This window comes from Zalophus californianus, chromosome 5, assembly GCF_009762305.2.
Source record: "Zalophus californianus isolate mZalCal1 chromosome 5, mZalCal1.pri.v2, whole genome shotgun sequence".
Lineage (NCBI taxonomy): Eukaryota > Metazoa > Chordata > Mammalia > Carnivora > Otariidae > Zalophus > Zalophus californianus.
In genome coordinates, this window is record NC_045599.1 from 112,795,394 (window position 1) to 112,814,004 (window position 18,611).

At 44.7% G+C, this 18,611-nt stretch overlaps 1 protein-coding gene across 1 annotated transcript in view; it reads right to left on the reverse strand.

The window, feature by feature from the left end:
- Positions 1–9,824: 9,824 nt before the first annotated feature.
- Positions 9,825–18,611, reverse strand: part of ARHGEF37 (Rho guanine nucleotide exchange factor 37) — an 88,090-nt gene continuing 79,303 nt past the window's right edge. The window contains exon 15 of the transcript XR_004820077.1: positions 9,825–10,264. The gene's annotated coding sequence lies outside the window, so the exon portion shown is untranslated. The remainder of the gene's footprint in view (positions 10,265–18,611) is intronic.

Genomic DNA, 18,611 nt, shown 5'->3' on the forward strand with positions numbered 1-18,611 from the left:
TGTTCTTACATAGGTATTTAGAATTGAGAATGCAAGAGGATGGTTCTCAAATGGAAGGATTTTAGGCAATGGAGGAGTTATCTGGGGTAAAAAGGACCTTGCCAGAGAAGTCACCAGAGAAGGCTGGAAGTTTCTGACCGGCCCACTTTGGTCTGACCTAGCATTACCTCAGAAGCATGCGGGGAGGAGTAGAGCGGAGAAGCCAAGCAGGGGTAAGGCTCAGAAAACAAGTCTCAGGAGAAAACTTTCAAACCTTTGGTCCCAGACCATAGGGGCAGCCCAGGAAGATTTTTCAATAACATGTCTGGGGACAAGGAGCCTGGAGGTATTTTTGCTTCCCTCTGTCTTCTGCAGGGTGGGGCTGAGCAGGCGGACATCAAGCTCTCCCCATCGTGGCTACACCAGAGGACGGGGGACGGTGGTCCCCGCTGGAGCCCACTTCTCCATCTCCATCAGTTCTCCCCTAACATATGCACACCCACTTCTAAAAACTGGACAATTTTTGCTCAACCTAACTTAAAGGAGGAATAAAAAATTCTTTTGGAAACTTTGTCTATAACATACTATCAAAATGAAAATGTTGTGCTTGTTGGACAAACACCTTCAAATCAGCCCCATGCCCCTCCTAGAGAGGAATCCGGAAGCAACCTGCCTTCTGCCACGTCCTGGTTCCACCAGGGAGTCCTGAGGGCTAGGAAGCCTAAGGTGGGGACAGACTGAAGGGCTTGGCCGGTCGGCCAGGCCATTTGAGGGCAGCAGGGGAGACAGGGCCCAGGGTTTGGGCCATGGAGGCTACAGAGAGCAGGGCCAAATGGAAGGGTCTGAGGCTGCTGGGAGGTCAAGGTCAGGCCAACACTGCTTTACCAGTTGCCTAAAGCCAGTGGCTTTATTGTTTAGGAATTTGGTCAATTACAGACCTGTTCCAAAATAAAAATAATAGATATCACTATAGAAAATTCAGACAAAAAAAAAAAGAAAAAATTCATACAAAAAGAAAAAGTAAAAAAAATGACCATTTTTCTAATACCTTTATTTTAAAACACATTTTATCATTAAATATACTTTCTCTTTGAAAGTAAGCTAGGAGTGTTCTGTTTACTTTAAACATTCCTGATTGCTTGAATGTTTAAGGAATATCTGCCTTATTTATGTTAAGTAAATCTGCTGTTAATCTCGTAAACACAAAATAGGGCAGAAACAAACAAACTTTTTTTTTTAACCTGAATATCTTTTATCGTATGTGTTAGAAACTTGTTTTGTTTTGTTTTTGTCAAAGATTTATTTATTTTTTAGAGAGGGAGAGAATGAGTAGGGGTGAGGGGCAGAGGGAGAGGGAGAGGGAGAGAGAATCTTCAGCAGACTCCACACTGAGTGCAGAGCCAGACACGGGACTCGATCTCATGACCCTGAGATCACTACCTGAACCAAGTCTGGGGCTTAACCAACTGTGCCACCCAGGTGCCCCCAAAACTTTGTTTTTATGATGCAAAATTAGTATTCAAGAAATAAGTGTGTCTTTGGAAGTACATGCTACCAAATTCAAAAGGTATGGAGATGAAAATGTACACATAGTGAAAAGTCAGACCCCTTCCCTCCCCACTCCTAGCCACTCAGTTCCCCTCTCTCTTTTTTTATTTTTTTTATTTTTTTAAAATATTTTATTTATTTATTTAACAGAGAGAGACAGAGTGAGAGAGGGAACACAAGCAGGCGGAGTGGCAGAGGGAGAAGCAGTCTTCCCTGCAGAGCAAGGAGCACGATGCGGGGCTCGATCCCAGGACCCTGAGATCATGACCTGAGCCGAAGGCAGACACTTAACGACTGAGCCACCCAGGCGCCCCCCCCCTTTTTTTAATATTTTATTTATTTTTAGAGAGAGCTTGTGCAAGGCGGGGTGGGGGGGAGGCAGAGGGAGAAAATTCAAGCAGAGTCCCCACTGAGCACAGAGCTCAACGCAGGGCTCCATCTCACCACTCAGAGATCAAGTCAAGAGTCAGCTGCTTAAGCAACTGAGCAACCCAGGTGCCCCAAACAGTTCCCCTCTCTAAGGAAAACTGTTTACTGTTTTTTTTTTTATTCATCTTGGCAGAGAGTATCTTTGCATTTGCAAATGTGTTTACATTCTTTAGTGATTGTGTGTATGTTTATAGTAATTGAAGTACTATGTTCTAAATCTTGCTTCTTAGACAATACATCTTGGGGATCTTTCTATAGCACATGTAGAGAGTTCTGTTAGCTGTCTCCTCACCCCTATTGACCTAAAGTGTCCTTCTTGGTGTCTAACCAGAAACCCTGACAACTCTCAGCCCCTCTAGCAAGGCCTGCAGTCCCAAGGAGATGGGAGAGACAAGGAGGGGGTGGTTCAAGGGCTCTTGCCTTCTTTCCCTACCCCCTCCACCCTCTCTTCCTCCCTTCCTCTTTCCCTTCCCCCTCCCTCTCTCCCTCCCTCTCTCCCTCCCTCCCTTCCTTCCTTCCTTCTTTCCTTCCTTCTCCTCCTCAACCCCTCCCCCCACCCCGGCTTCTTTCCTTCCTTTTCTTCTTGCTTTCTAAAATGAAACAGTTCACTGTGGCTCTTACTTACTCTGATTGCTAAAACAAAACATGCTTAATTGTAAAATGATCAGAAAGTATTAAAAAAAAAAAAGGAGAGTGAAAAGTTACTCACCGTTACCCAGAAATCATCACTGTGAACATTTTAGTGTCTGTTCTTCCAGTTATTTTTCAGGCATGCACACCATGTTTTTTCCACTTTTTTTTTTTTAAGATTTTATTTATTTATTTGACAGAGAGAGACACAGCCAGAGAGGAAACACAAGCAGGGGGGAGTGGGAGAGGGAGAAGCAGGCTTCCTGCGGAGCAGGGAGCCCGATGTGGGGCTCGATCCTAGGACCCCGGGATTATGACCTGAGTTGAAGGCAGATGCTTAACGACTGAGCCACCCAGGCGCCCCTGTTTTTTCCATTTTTAACCATTTTCAAGTGTATAATTCAGTGGCACTTAGTACATTCACAGCATTGTACAACCATGACCACTACCTGGTTTCAGAACATTTTCATTTCCCCGAAAGGAAACCCTGTATCCCTCCATCAAGGAGTCACCCCCTATTCCCCTCTCCCAGCCCCTAGTAACCGTTAATCTGCTTTCTGTCTCTATGGATTTGCCTATTCTAGGTATTTCATATAAATGAATGGTCATTTAGGGACGCCTGGGTGGCTCAGTCGTTGGGCGTCTGCCTTCGGCTCAGGTCGTGATCCCAGGGTCCTGGGATCTAGCCCCACATCGGGCTCCCTGCACTACGGGAAGCCTGCTTTTCCCTCTCCCACTCCCCCTGCTTGTGTTCCCTCTCTCGCTGTGTCTCTCTCTGTCGAACAAATAAATAAAATCTTGAAAAAAAAAAAAGATACTGGAAGTCTCAATCTAATATTAAAAAAATTTTTTTAAATAAATAAATGGTCATTTAATATATAATCATATAATAGATGGTCTTTTGTGTCCGGATTCTTTCACTTAGCATAATATTTCCAAGGTTCATCCATGTTGAAGCTTCTATCAGGATCTTCATTTCCTTTTATGGCCAAATAATATTCCATTGAATGGATATACCATATTTGTTTATCCACTCACCACTTGAGGAACATTTAGGTTAAATCTTCCTTTTGGCTACTGTGAATAGTGCTGCTATGAACACATGTGTGTAAGTTTTTGTTTGAATATCTATTCTTGATTTTTTGGGGGGGTATATACTTAAAAGTAGAATTGCTGGGTTGAATCGTCATTCTATGTTTAACTTCTTGAGAAAATACCAAACTATTTTCTACAGTGGCTGCATTGTTTTGTATTCCTACCAGCAATGTATGAAAATTCCAATTTCTCCACATCTTTCCCAACATTATTTTCCACTTGTTTGTTTGTTTGCTTGTTTGTTTTATAGCCATCCTAGGGGATATGAAGTGGCATCTCATTGTGGTTTTGATTTACATTTCCTTAATGACTAATGACATTGAGCATCTTTTCATGTATTTGTTGGCTATTTGCATATATTCTTTGGAGAAATATCTATTCAAGTCCTTTGCCCATTTAAAAAACTGGGTTGTTTGCCTTTCTGTTGTTTACTAGGGCAACTTCTTTATATATCCTGGATACAAGACCCTTATCACATATATGATTTGTAAATGTCTTCTTCCATTTTGTGGGTTTCTTTTCACTTTCTTGGTTGTATCCTTTTTTTTCCTTTTAAAGATTTACTTTATTTATTTGACAGAGAGAGACACAGCAAGAGAGGGAACACAAGCAGGGGGAGCGGGAGAGGGAGAAGTAGGCTTCCCGCTGAGCAGGGAGCCCGATGTGGGGCTCGATCCCAGGACCCCGGGATCATGACCCGAGCCGAAGGCAGACGCCCAACGACTGAGCCACCCAGGAGTCCCTTGGTTGTAGCCCTTGATGCATAAAAGATTTTTATTCTGATGAAGTCCAATTTATCTGTGTTGTTTTTCTCTTGTAGCTTGTGCTCATGGTCATAAAGACTTACTCCTACGTTTTCTTCTTGTAGTTTTAGTTCTTATATTCAGGACTTTTATATATTTTGAGTTTATTTTTTCATATGGTGTGAGGTAAGGGCCCAACTTCATTCTTTGCTTGTAAGATATCCAGTTGTCTCAGCACCATTTATTAAAGAGATTATTCCTTTCCCATTGAATGGTTTTAGCATTCTTATTGAAATCCCATTGTCAAAGATATGTAGGTTTGTTTCTGGGCCCTCGACTCCATTCCACTGATCTATATGTAAGACTATCCTTATGCAATACCACGCTATTTTGATTACTGTAGCTGTGTAGCAAGCTTTGAAATCAGCAAGTGTGAGTCTTCACATTTAGTTTTCTTTTTCAAGATTGTTTTGGCTGTTTGGGATTTCTTGCAATTCCACATGAATTTCAGAATTGGCTTTCCCACTTCTGAAAAGTGGAATTTGTGAGGTTTTGAGATTTTCATAGGGATTGCATTAAATCTGTAATGGCTTTGGGAATTATTGTCACCTTAACAATATTTTTTTTAATTTAATTTTATTTATTTATTTTAGAGAGAGAGAGAGCATGTGCACACGAACTGGGGGAGGGGCATGAGGGAGAGGGAGAGAGACTCTCAAGCAGACTCTGAGCTGAGTTTGGAGCCCACCCTGAGACCAGGGGCTCGATCTCACAACCCTGAGATCATGACCTGAGCCAACATCAAGAGTCATACACTTAACTGACTGAGACACCCAGGCGCCCCTCACCTCATAAATATTAAGTCCTAAGCCCATGAACATGGATGTCCACTTATTTAGATCTTCTTTAATTTCTTTCAGTAACGTTTTGTAGTTTTAGTATATTGCATCTCGGTGGTTAAATTTATTCCTAAGTATTTTATTCTTTTTCAGTGCTATTGTCCCCATTTTTTTCTAATTATTTTATTATGGTAAAATACACATAGCTGTAAAATTCACCATTTTAGCCATTTTTAACTATACAGTTCTGTGACATTAAATCCATTCATCATGTGTGAGCACCACCGCCATTTTATCTCCAGAACTCTTTTCATCTTGTTCAGCTGGAGCTCTAGGCCCATAACACTAACTCCTCATTCTCCCCTCCCACAGCCCCGGGCAACCACCACTCTACTTTCTGTCTTTATGATTTGACTACTCTGAGTGACTCGCATAGGTGGAATCACACAGTATTTGTCTTTTTGTAACTGACTTATTTCATTGAGTGTAATGTCCTCAAGTTTCGTCCACGTCGTAACACATGCCACAATTTCCTCCCTTTTGAAGGCGAGATAACGTTCCATTGTGTCTATGGACCACGTTTACTTTTATCCATTCACTTCTCAACGGACACGTTGTTTCCATGTTTTGTCTATTACAAATAATGCTGCTCTTGGGGCGCCCGGGTGGCTCAGTCGGTTAAGCGTCTGCCTTCGGCTCAGGTCATGATCCCAGGGTCCTGGGATCGAGCCCTGCATCGGGCTCCCTGCTCAGTGGGGAGCCTGCTTCTCCCTCTCCCTCTGCCTGCCGCTCTGCCTGCTTGTGCTATCTCTCCCTGTCACATAAATAGATAAATAAAATCTTTAAAAAAATAAATAAATAAGGCTGCTCTAAACAAGACTGTACAAATATCTCTTTGAGAACTTGCTGACAGTTCTTTTGGGTATACACCTAGAAGTGAGATTGCTGGATCACATGGCAATTCTATTTCAATTTTTTAGGGACCTGCCATACTGTCTTCCACAGGGGCTATACCATTTTCTATTCCCACCAACAGTGTACAGGGTCTAATTTCTCTGCACACAACTTTTTTAAACTTCACATATGGCCATGTTGCCATGTCTGTGGCATAAAGGGCCACCTAATTATTTTACCACATTTTATGGCTATCCTGCAATTCATTCCAACAATCCCTTAATATTGGCTATCATAGTTATTTCAAGTTTTTAACTACCATAAATAAGGATGCAGTGAGCTTCATTATAATGTACATCTTTGTGCGCTTATCCAATTATTTCCTTTGGATCAGTTCCCAGGAGTGGACTTATGAGGTGCAAGGAGAGCCATACTTCTAAACCTGTGATGACTGTTGCCAAATTGTCCTCCCAAAGTTTCAGAGCAACACCCACTCTGAACAGCAGTGGACCAGGTGCCTCTACCTCAAGCACGGTCCCAGTGATTTCTCCCCAGGGTCACTTCCAGAGGGAGAGTACAAGGGCCCTCGCGTGTGCCTTCACCGGCCAGAACCCTTGAAGAAGATGGGAACAATCGGTCCCATTCATTCAATAGAGAGGTCCTCCTCTTAGATCTGGAAGGGCCCTTGGCAAAACTTTCTCGGAATTGTCATTATGAGGATACTTTGAGTTTTGTTGCCGTTTTGTCTGTTATTTGTCTGTTTCTTCCTCTAGACTCTAAGCCACGTGCAGCCAGGGATTGTGTTCACAGGAATGGCAATGTCTTGTAAAGCACCTGGCACAGAGAAGATCTCAGAGCATGTTAGTTCTCAGTAGGATGGGGGACAAGACAGTTGAACCACAAGCTGGAGCTCCATGAGAGTAGAGACGGCATCTGTCATTGATGCTGTGTCTCCAGGGCAGGTACCCAGGTACCATCTCTGGCACATAGTGACTGCCCCGTATTCATTGAGTGAATAAATCAAAGAGCCGGGCTCTAGAGAGTCGGTGGTAGTAGCCGATCTGAAGACTCCTAGTTCAGTGCTCTTTCTGCCTGATGTCCTCTCTTACTCAAATTATTCTAATGTTTGTGCTGAATTTCTGTCTTTGTGGTCCCTTCGTTTCTGGGCTTCAGCAAAACGGCCACATTGCTGCTACCTAACAGACAAGCATGCGACATCACCTGTCGGCAGCTCTGAAGTTCCATCTGACACCCTCAAACGACTTTCCAGTGGTGAGGACCAGGAAGGGACTTTCCTTATGCATGCCCAGCTCTGGCCCATCTGTGCCCCCTTCACTTGGATGCTATTCTGTAGGCTGGAGTCAGCATGAGAGCTATTTTTGACTAAGTGGCCACCTAATCTTACATAACCCTCAGCGATTCAGGCCAAGGTCATTTGGCTTAGGGCATGAAAGACACTTCAGAGACAGTGATCCCCCTTCCCCAGAGCCCCTCCAGGGACCCAAAGCTCGGACCGTAGTGCCATGATGATGACTCCGGACCTCTACTGCAAAGCCCAGTGAGGACTTTCTGAACACAGCTCAACTTCCGTAACATTTTCTGGGAGGATTCCCCAAATAGTGTGTCCCCATACCCCCGGCACTTGGACGTCATTACAGATCCAGGAAGCAGGGTGTTCGGAAGCCCTCACTACCACCCACCCCCACGCCCAGTTCTTCCCCAAATGTGGGGGTACACAAGCTAAAGATACTCCAGAGGGCCCAGGCTGGGTGGGATCTTTATCCCTCCTGGGGGAGAAGAGACAGGCCCACATTTTAAAGATTTTTATTTATTTATTTGAGACAGGGGCAGGGGGAGCGAGCGTGCACACAAGCCGGGGGAGGGCCAGAGGACAGAAGGAGAGGAAGAAGAACAAGCAGACTCCTCGCTGAGCGCGAGCCCCACAGGACACAGGGCTCCATCCCAGGACCCCCAGAATCATGACCTGAGCTGAAATCAGATGCTTAACCCACTGAGCCACCCAGGCGCCCCAATTTCAATTTTGTTTTATTGGAAAAGAGATAGAAGGGCATTCCAGGTCCTCTGGAATTGAATCCCAAATGCTTTCCCTATCTCATCAGCAAGCCCCTAGGCAAAAGCCCGACACAGGATAGATGCTCACTAAATGCTTAGTAAATGGAGTTCACTGCCTGCCCCTCAGACTTCCTGCCACACCCAGCTACCTGCCAACTGCTGGTGAACCCTGTACCTTTGCGTACGCCCGAGACCTCAAGTGCCTCAAACCACCTTTCAAGATACCCATAAACATAAACAGAAGGTGTTGCTCTTTGGTCTATATTTTCGGGGCACACTGCTCACACTTCTGTTTTGAGCTTCTTTTTTTATTTATTTGAGAGAGAAAGACAGAGATATTGACAGAGATAGCGAGAGAGACAGCAAGAGAGGGCACAAGTGGGCAGGCAGAGGGAGAAGCAGGCTTCCCCCTGAGCAGGGAGCCCGAGGCGGGGCTCGACTCCAGGACCCCGGGATCATGACCTGAGCCGAAGGCAGACGCTTAACGACTGAGCCACCCAGGCGCCCCTGTTTTGAGCTTCTTAAAACATAACTGATATGCATTCTTGTTTCTTCCTCCAGACTGGGAGCTCCTGGAGGGCAGGGTCTGGCCCTTACTGGTCACAGCATCTCCAGTACACATTGCTGCCTGGCACTTACTGGGCCCCTGTCAATACCCAGTAGTTGATGGATGGGTGACTGGAGACACATGTGAGGCGTGCAGGTCACAGAATTGTTTGTTTCAAATCCAGCATGGGCTGGCTGAAAGGGAGAGGCAGGGAAGGCCGAGTCAACATTCTCAATACTCATGGAGTCAGTATGGCTTTTCTCTCTTAAATTTTTTTAAATCTAATTGAATTTAAATAAAAAAAATTAATCTCACAAATCATTGGCATTCCTTGTAGAAAACACAGCGCAGCTGCAAGAAAATCACTTTCAACACTAGAATACCTTTCCAGACTTCTTTCTCCTATTGTCCAGCCCCCATCATTTTCACAGAAATGGGGCCTCACTGTGCTTCCTGTCTTGTTAATCGTTTCCTTGAACGCTAGGGAGAGGGTAACTGAGATTACCGGCCACTTCCCTTTCCTAGGAACCGCCCTTATTCCTTGCTTAATTCTGCAGCTCTCCTGTTAGGTCAAGAGTCCCCTCCCCTGGTCTTAGTGGATTGGTCCAGAGGCAGGTCTTTACCCCAGTTGGGTCAACCACAGTGCCAACATACCCTGACCACAGTGGACTGCTCTGGTTTGGATCCTCGACCTAAGGTGGCCAATATATTCCTTGCTTAAGATTTTTTGGATTTGGGGCTGGAGACTTCAGGTAGACTCTTCCTTGTGGCCGAAACTTGTTTCCCCCTATCTGGTCTGCAGTGAGAAAGTCTGGGTGTGGGGAGAGGCAAACACAGCAGACGGAGAGGGAATCCTTGAGCTGTCTGAGTCCCACATTCCAGTTGTTTTTAAAGTTTGGTCACACCATGGTCCTTCCTGAACCTCGGTTGTCCAACTCTCCTTTGGATTCCATAAACCAATAAATCCTCCCTTTGCTTTTTCCATTTTGAGATGGATTTCTGTCACTTGTCACTGAACAGTTCTTGACACACACCAAGTGTGACTCCATGCCAGTAACGCACATGTACAACATCATTTTTAATGGTGGCAGGGAAATGTCTGAATTTTTACTTGCAACGAATCTCCTGTTGTTGGCTATCTAGATTATTTCCATTTTTTCACTGTGTGAGCAACACTGTAGTAGACATCCTCATAAATTCATCTCTGTTCCATGCAGCAGTTTATTATAATGAACTCCTAGAGGTGCAATTGCTACAGCAAAGGGTATTCGTATTCTTAAGGCTTTGTGACGCAGTGTTTTACTGCCTTCGTGCTCTGTGACCATTGCCTCTTCCAGTGTCATTATCCAACTGGTTGTCGGATGCCTTCATGGTTTTACATTACTTCAGATTGAGCTGGCCCCGATGAGTCTGACCTTCAGTGGTTCTTGCAAGGGGTTGGGTCGAGGCTTGGGCTCCAGTCTGCTTCTAAACTATGTCCAACTTTTCTGTTGAAAAAAGTAGGTGTGGGTCAGTCATGGTCATGAGCACTTTCAGAGGATTTTGTAAACACAAGGACAAGTCCCTGAGTGCACAGTGAACACTGGGTCTGGGGGTATAAATGGAGGATGCCCAGCTTCACAGTCATCGGCTGGGTCTTGAGGGTTTATCCCAGAAGGGCAAGGGAAGAACATGGCTGTGAGGACAGGTCTGACACCTGCTGCCAGGAAGGTCCAGGTCAGGGGCTCATCCTGTTCGGACAATGGGGAAGCCTTCCTGAAAAAAAATCAATGAAGCTGAGACTTGAAGGATGTTTAGCGCTCAGCCTGATGAAGAGTGAACGAGAGGGGCCAAGTTTCCCCGGCAGAGGAAACAGATGATACCAAAGCCTGGAAACAGGAGAGAATGTAGAGGGTTCGGCAGGAGGAAAGAAAGTCCCTCGGGTCTGGAATGTGGAGAATCTGATAAAAAGAGTGAAAGACAAGGCTGCAGGAATGGTAAGGCCTCTTCCTGGCTAGCCCCAGACCTCTAGCCTGAGGGCCATGGGGGAGCTTCGGAAGGTACAAGAGGGGAAAGGTGTGACCCATGTTCTTCAGGGAGAGGCAGGGACAAATTGAATCGAAAGGTAACAGGGCCCATGTCTCCAGCACGGTGGCCTGTCTCAGGGGCCCAAGGCTCTCTGAAAGCTTTTCTCTGCTGGACACTTGGGTCTTAGACCTCTTCGCTCAGTCCCCCTGCAGGGAGAGCCAAATCTCAAGCAGCCATTCCATCATGGCTGATGCCCTCTGCGGGCCAGCCCAGGCTCCTAGTCCAGGGCCCAACAGCAAAACAGATAAATATAGCACGTTCATGTGGCAGCATGCACATGAATATATCTCTGCTTTCTGCATAAAGAAACATTCCCCCGCCCAACCCCACCATGGCTCACATACAGATAAGACTTTGGGGGGGGGGGGCGGTAAAAGGCACAGCATGGGGAAATATAGTCAATGGTATTATAGCAGCCTTGTATGGGGACACATGGCAGCTACACTTGTGGTGAGCATAGCGTAACATATAGAGATGTTAAATCACTATGTTGTACATCTGAAACTAATGTAACATTTATGTGTCAACTATACTCAAATAAAACAAAATTTTTTAAAGAATTTTTGTCATGAAGTTAAGTGGAATGAGGTAAGGAAACTGAACGTGCTTGGTAAAAGGACATTCTCTTAAGCAGCAGAAGGCCTTTTCTTTTTCCAAATGAAATCCATATATCCATCTGCTCCCATGAGAACATCTCAGATTTCACGCGTCCAGAACTAAGCCCGAGAGTCTGTAGTCCCCTGCAAATCTGCTCCTTCCCCACCTTCTCCATCTGAGTCTGACACCTCTTCCCTCCCAGGTGCTCGTGCTAAGAGCTGGAGAGTCAGCCTTGATGTACCCCCAACCCCATGTGGTCCTGGGCCACCACTCTCCCCCACTATCACCAGTCCCGTGGCTTCCTCTCCAGTGCATGTTTCCAACCCGTCCTCAGGCCTCCATCGCCGCCGCCACCTCTGCCGACCAACCATCACTCACTTGGATCCTGCTGTAATAGCCCTACCTCATCTTCCCCGGACTGTACCTGCCCCTTTCCAAGTTCAATGCTCACATACCGGCCGGAGTGGACCATACGTGCAGAGTCATGTGCAGATCATAAGTGTTCAGCTTGATGAACCGAACACACCTGTGTAACCAGTACCCAGCTCAAAAGCAGAACACTACCAACATCCTAGAAGCCCCCGTATGCCCCTTCCCAATCACCCCCATTTCTCCTCCAGGATAACTACTCCCCTGACTTCTAGCAACACAGATTAGTTTTGCCTGCTTCTGGGTTAATACCTTATGTACTATTTCATATCTGCTTCAATTCACACATCACTGCTTTTGTCAGACCCATCCACAGCAACCCATATCGTTCTAATGTGCTCCTTTTTGTTGTTGTATAGTATTCCAGTGTCTGACTATACCAATTTTTATTCAGTCAAGTACCAGGAGGCATTTTAGTGGTTTATAATTTGCAGCTATGACAGAGTGCACTTGCCATACATTTTTGTCTTCAGTGCATATAAGCGTGCACTTCTGTTGGGTACCACCTAGGAGTAGAATTGCTTCATCACAGAGTGCACACACGTCTGCTGAGCGGTCTTTTTAAGGCACAGTCACACTGTAGCATTTCCTTGCTCAGACCTTCCATAGCTTCCCAATGTCTTTAGAATAAAATCTGAACTTTTCCTCTCAACCCACATAAGCCTCGCGTGCTCTGGCATCCCCCGACCTCTCCCTCTCCACCTCAGACCTGGCACAGACTGCCTTCCCATCATACTGGCCTTCTATTCCATGCTTGGAGCCTGCCAAGGAGCCCACCCACTCTATATGGTGCAGTTTCCAACTGGTCAGCTCTTACTCATTCTTTATGTCTCAGGGCAGATAGAATTTTCTCAGAAAGGTCTCTCCTGATCCCTCAGTCAAAAAGAGCCATCACCATATTGTATCTCACCACAATGCTCATAATGGCACAGACCCACAATTTGAAGTTGTCTAGTTGTTCATGACTACCTCACCCAGTAGACTGTCAGCAACTAGAGACTGACACTGTCATGTTCACTGCTGGACTCCCCAATGCCCAGCACCAGGCAGGAACTGAGTAGGTGCTCAATCAATGTCCATGTGGTGTAGAGAGTAGATGAGAGAAGAACCAGGACCTTGAAGTCACCCAGAAACCAAGGTGCAAATCTTGGCTCCATGACTTGCTACTCTTGTGTTTTAGGCAAGTAACCTAAATTGTCTGGGCCTCAGTTTCCTCCTTTGTGAGACAGGGATAATCCTGCTGGCCTCTTAGACGGCTTGTAGGGACAGGCTAACAACATATGTGTGTCCATTGCCCAGCATACTGGGGGGCACGTGGTGAGTGCTAATGAAGCCGCAGCTTTCCACGGATCAGCTCACTGGAGTCTCAGCACAATCCCTGGGGCAGGCACGATTCTAAATCCTCAGGATATTAAACTCAAGTCCACAGAGGTTCACTATTTTGCCCAATACCTCTGGCTCCAGATCCTCGGCCTTCCTCCACTACAGTATTGGAGGTAGCATGTGAACCATCAGTGACAACAGGGGAAGGAGCAGTGGCGAGCCCCTCACGGCCAGCAGCCCCGCTCACCCCACACCCTAACATCCATTCATCCCCACGGAACCCAAAGGTCAGGTGTACGGTATGAAAACCACTGGATTATGGAAACATCTGTGGTTATTAATAACTGAAGGAAAAAATAGAAAGATCTGATTACAGGAAAAAATGTTAACTTCTGTATAACAAAAGACATCACAAATGAGGTCAAAAGATAAATGAGAGTGTGGGAGAAAATATTTAAGCTTCATATAACAAAGGCTTACTATCCCCGGCGTGAACATGCTCCCGCAAATAAAGTGGAAAAATACAAATGACCCAATGGGAAAATGGGTAAAGAATATAAAGTGTACAGAAGAAGAAATAAAAATGGTCAGCACACATATGTATAATCAAGGAAATGAAAACTAAATAAGGAGCCCTCACATATCTCCTCCTATTGGCAAACATGAAAAATCCTGGTAACATTCATGGCTGTTGAAGGCAGAAGAAAACCAACACTACTACACTCATTGTAAAAAAATTACAGCCTTTTAGGAAAAACTTTCAAAAATTTTATGACAAAAAATAAGTGTGTGGGGTGCCCGGCTGGCTCAGTTGGTAGAGTGTGCAACAGTTGGGGTGAGTTCAAGCCCCGTGATGGGCAAGGAGCCTACTTAAAAAAAAAAAGTGACAATTTTCAGAAATGAAAACAATAATGCATAGTGAAATAGACACAAGAATAGACAGCACAACCTTTTTGTAATAACAAGAACTTAGAAACACCCTGATTGTATCAATACAGTTGCATATTACGTAGCTATTTAAACCAATGAGGTAGATTCACCTATGCCAAATTATAAATCTCTCTACACCGTATGAAGCAAAAAAAGGATGTGAAAGAATAATGTCTAACCTCATGGAAACCAGAATAAGCATATCCAAATCACCCTGAACACTTGCTTAAGCATAGAAAAAGTAGGAAAATCAAATTTCTAATTACAATGTGTCAAAGGAGTTGGACTGGAGGTTGTTAGTTTTGCTTCAGATATGTCTTTGAGTTGTTGCAATGAGCATACATTTTTTTTCTTTTAGGTCGGCTCCATGCCCAGCGCGGCTCGAACTCACAACCCTGAGATCAAGACCTGAGCTGAGATCAAAAGGCAGACACTTAACTGACCCAGCCACTCAGACACCCTGCAATGAACATGTATTTTATTGAAAATTAATTAATTAATAAGCCTTGCTCATTGATAATGACTCAATAAATGTGGCCTGCCTGTCTACTCTTGTGAAACCTTTTCTGCTTTAACACTTACCTTGCTTCAGCACCTACAAATAAGCTGCTGGTTACAGAAAAGGCATTAATTGTCTTCAGAACAACTGATTAATCTCTTGACTTGCTTTGCTGCCCGACCTTCCAGGGGGAAGAAATCCCATAGCATGATTATTCTAAAATGAAATATATGTTCTGGATACGCAATACATGCACATGGTAAAAAATCAAAATGCACAAAAGAATATACTAGTGAGAAGTGAGCCTCATTCTGTCTCTGATATCCTGACCACCCAGCTCTATGCCAGTTTCTTGTGTATCTTTCCAGAGATATTGTAGGCATATACTAGCATATACATATATATATTCTATTTTTTTTAAAGCAAATGCTCTCCAGAATGTCTATACACACAAACAAGTGTGTTCATATGGAAAATGCCTTTTGATTTCTTCTAGTCAGAACCTGCTTAGTTCCAAGGTTGCATTTCTCTCCTTGAGAAACCAAAATTCCCCAACAGAGGCAGTCCATCCATCCATCCATCCATCCATCCATCCATCCATCCATCCATCCACTAACATCCTCTAAAAAGTATCTGGTGAGCACTCACTCTGTGCCAGGCACTAGGCGAGAAGCTGGAGATAAAGCAGAGAAAAGATAATGTCCTTGCTCTCACCTAGCTGACCTTCTAGTGGGGAAGAAACAAATTATGTAGAAGAAAATACATAATTGAAGAAAACAAACACATTTGAGATACTGGGACGTGCCTTGAAGATCCTCATTCTCAGTTAAGAGAGGGGGTGAGGGAGGAGAGGTGGGAAGAAGAGGGGACGTGGGGAGAGAGCCTATTTTAGGTGGAGTGGCCAAGGAAGATCTCCCTCAGGAGGTGACATTTAAGCTAAGAACTGAATGACAAGTAGGAGCAAATGTTCCTGGTTTCCTTGCTCTGATGATGGTCCAATGAGAGATTCCACAGGCAGAATTTCAACCTGATCCAAGCAGTGAACAGGGTGGGTTCTGTAGTCCTGGAGATGTGGGTTGGAATCCCAGTTCTGCTGGGTGAGCCTTGGGCAAATTATTTAAGCCCTCTGTTGCCTCAGTTTCTTCATCTGTAATATGAGTTTATATAAAAATACTGCCAACCTCATAGGATCACAGTGAGGATTAAGTGGGCTAGGCAATGTGGGTTTCCCAGGCTGGCACAAAGAAAGTGATCCAGGGGCGCCTGGGTGGCGCAGTTGGTTGAGCGACTGCCTTCGGCTCAGGTCATGATCCTGGAGTACCGGAATCGAGTCCCGCATCAGGTTCCCTGCTTGGCAGGGAGTCTGCTTCTCCCTCTGACCCTCCCCTCTCTCATGTGCTCTCTCTCTCTCTCTCTCTCTCTCATTCTCTCTCAAATAAATAAATAAAATCTTTAAAAAAAAGTGATCCAAAAAAATGAGAATGTTAAGAAAATATGATAATGTTAGGCAAAGAGTCCCTAGGTGAAAAGTTGAACATAAAATTGATAAAAGAAAAAAATTGATAAAAATTTTCATCAAAATTAGAAAGGAAATTAAGAGGTATAAACTTCTAGTTATAAAATAAATAAGCCACGAGGATAAAAAGTACAGCATAGGGAATATAGCCAAAAATATTGTAATAATGCCGTACGGTGGCTTCGGCGAGCACTGAGTATCGTGTAGAGTTGTCGAATCGCTATGTTGTACACCTGAAATTAATACAGCACCATATGTCAACCATACTTCAAGAATCTTGTTTTTTTTTTTTAATTGGAAAAGTTTGCTCCGCGAAAGACACTGTCAAGAGAATGAACAGACAAGTTACAGTCTGGGAGAAAACATTTGCAAATCGCATATCTGACAGAAGGCTTATATTCAGAATACAAAAAGAACTCTCAAAACTCAACAGTACAAACAACCCAGTTAAGAAATGGACCAAAGACTTGAGCAGATACTTCACCAAGAGAATACATGATGGCAAATAAGCACGTGAGAAGATATTCACCAGCATTAGCTATCAGAGAAATGTAAAATAAAACCACGCTGAGATACAACCACACACTTATTAGAATGGCTTAAAAAAAACCTGACAAAACCAAGTGTTAGCAAGATTCAGGGAAACTGCGATCCTCACACATTGCTGGCGGGAAGGCAAAGTGGTACAGGCACTCTGGAAAACAGTCTGGCAGTTTCTTATAAAGCTAAGCCTAAAAGAAAAAAAAAAAAAAAGCTGAGCCTACACTTAATATATGACTCAGCAACCCCATTCCCAGGTGATTGCCCTAGAGAAATGAAAACTGTTCATATGAAACCTGCACACATGTGTGTAGCAGCCCTATTTATAATCGCCCCAAATTAGAAGCAATCCAGATGTCCTTCAAGGGGTGAACAGGTAAACAAAGTATGGTAAGTCCATTCTATTAGAAAGCTATTCAAAAGAAGAAAAGAAAAAAATGCAAACGATTGATACACGCACCAACTGCATGAATGGGAAATAAGCCCATCTCAACAGGTCCCGTATTACATGATCCCACGTCCATGCCGTTCTTGAAAAGACAAAGCCAGAGCAATGAAGAGCAGATCAGTGGTTGCAGGGGGCGGGGAGAGTAGGTCTGCAGAGGGGCAACCACAGGTGGGTTTGGGGCTCACGGAACTGATTTGTATCCCGATTGCCATGGTGGTTACACCAATCTACACATATGTTAAAATGCATAGAAATGTACCCTAAAAGTCAATTTTACTTCATATGAATTTGAAAACAAAAAAACAAAAAATAGTGATCCATGATAGTCATTCTAACTCAGCCACTCACTTCCAGTGCCTCCTCCTTTTTCTTCATTCTCTGCAACCAGAAACTTTTTTTTAAAGATTTTATTTATTCATTTGAGACACAGAGATACAGAGAGAGAGAGAGAGAGCATGAGCAGGGGGAGAGGCAGAGGGAGAGGGAGAAGCAGGCTCCCCGCTGAGCCAGGAGCCGGACTCAGGGCTGGATCCAGGGACCCTGGGATCATGACCTGAGCCGAAGGCAGACGCTTAACCGTCTGAGCCGCCAGGTGCCCTGCAACCAGAAACTTCTTAAAGAGGAGGCACCTTCCACCAGGTAAATACTTGAAGGCATCCTTAATAACCTGGCTTTGTTACTCTGCACACAAAGGGAACACATTTCTGTTGGAAAGGAAGGAAGGGAGGGAGGGAGGGAGGAAGAATTCAATCATTACAGAAATGTGTGCAGAAGGGAAAGCCCTCAGGAATCCCACCTTCCAGAATTAACCACTGACAGAAGCTTCCACCAGAACCATTTCAAAGCAATTTCATACAGTTGTTTCTTCGCAAGGTTCAGAACCCATATGGTGGGATTTACTCTGATTGATTGTTCAAGGAAAGCAAGGATGGCCCTGGGGAGAATGACCTTGAAAGGGTAACATCCGGGACGCCAGCCCATCCTCACATCAAGTCAAAGCATTTCACAGCTGGACGGAGTGACCTGGTTCATTAAAGGCCCTCCAGGTCCTCCCTTTTCCTCTATGACACCACCCCCAATGGCGGCCTCTTCCCCACAGCCCGCCCTCCCACCCAGTGCTGCCACTTCCCGCCCAGCTGGCTCCATTTGCAATCACTGTTTGGGATCATTTAGTCAACACTCAATAAATGATTCATTGGGGGCGCCTGGGTGGCTCAGTTGGTTAAGCGACTGCCTTCGGCTCAGGTCATGATCCTGGAGTCCCAGGATCGAGTCCCGCATCGGGCTCCCTGCTGAGCAGGGAGTCTGCTTCTCCCTCTGACCCTCCCCCGTCTCATGTGCTCTCTCTCTCTCTCTCTCTCTCTCTCTCAAATAAATGAATAAAATATTTTAAAATAAATAAATGATTCATTGGTCTGTTCCTTGCTTCCTTATTCAAAAGTACTTACTGAGCACCTCACCTGTGCCAGGCACTGTGCTAAGTTG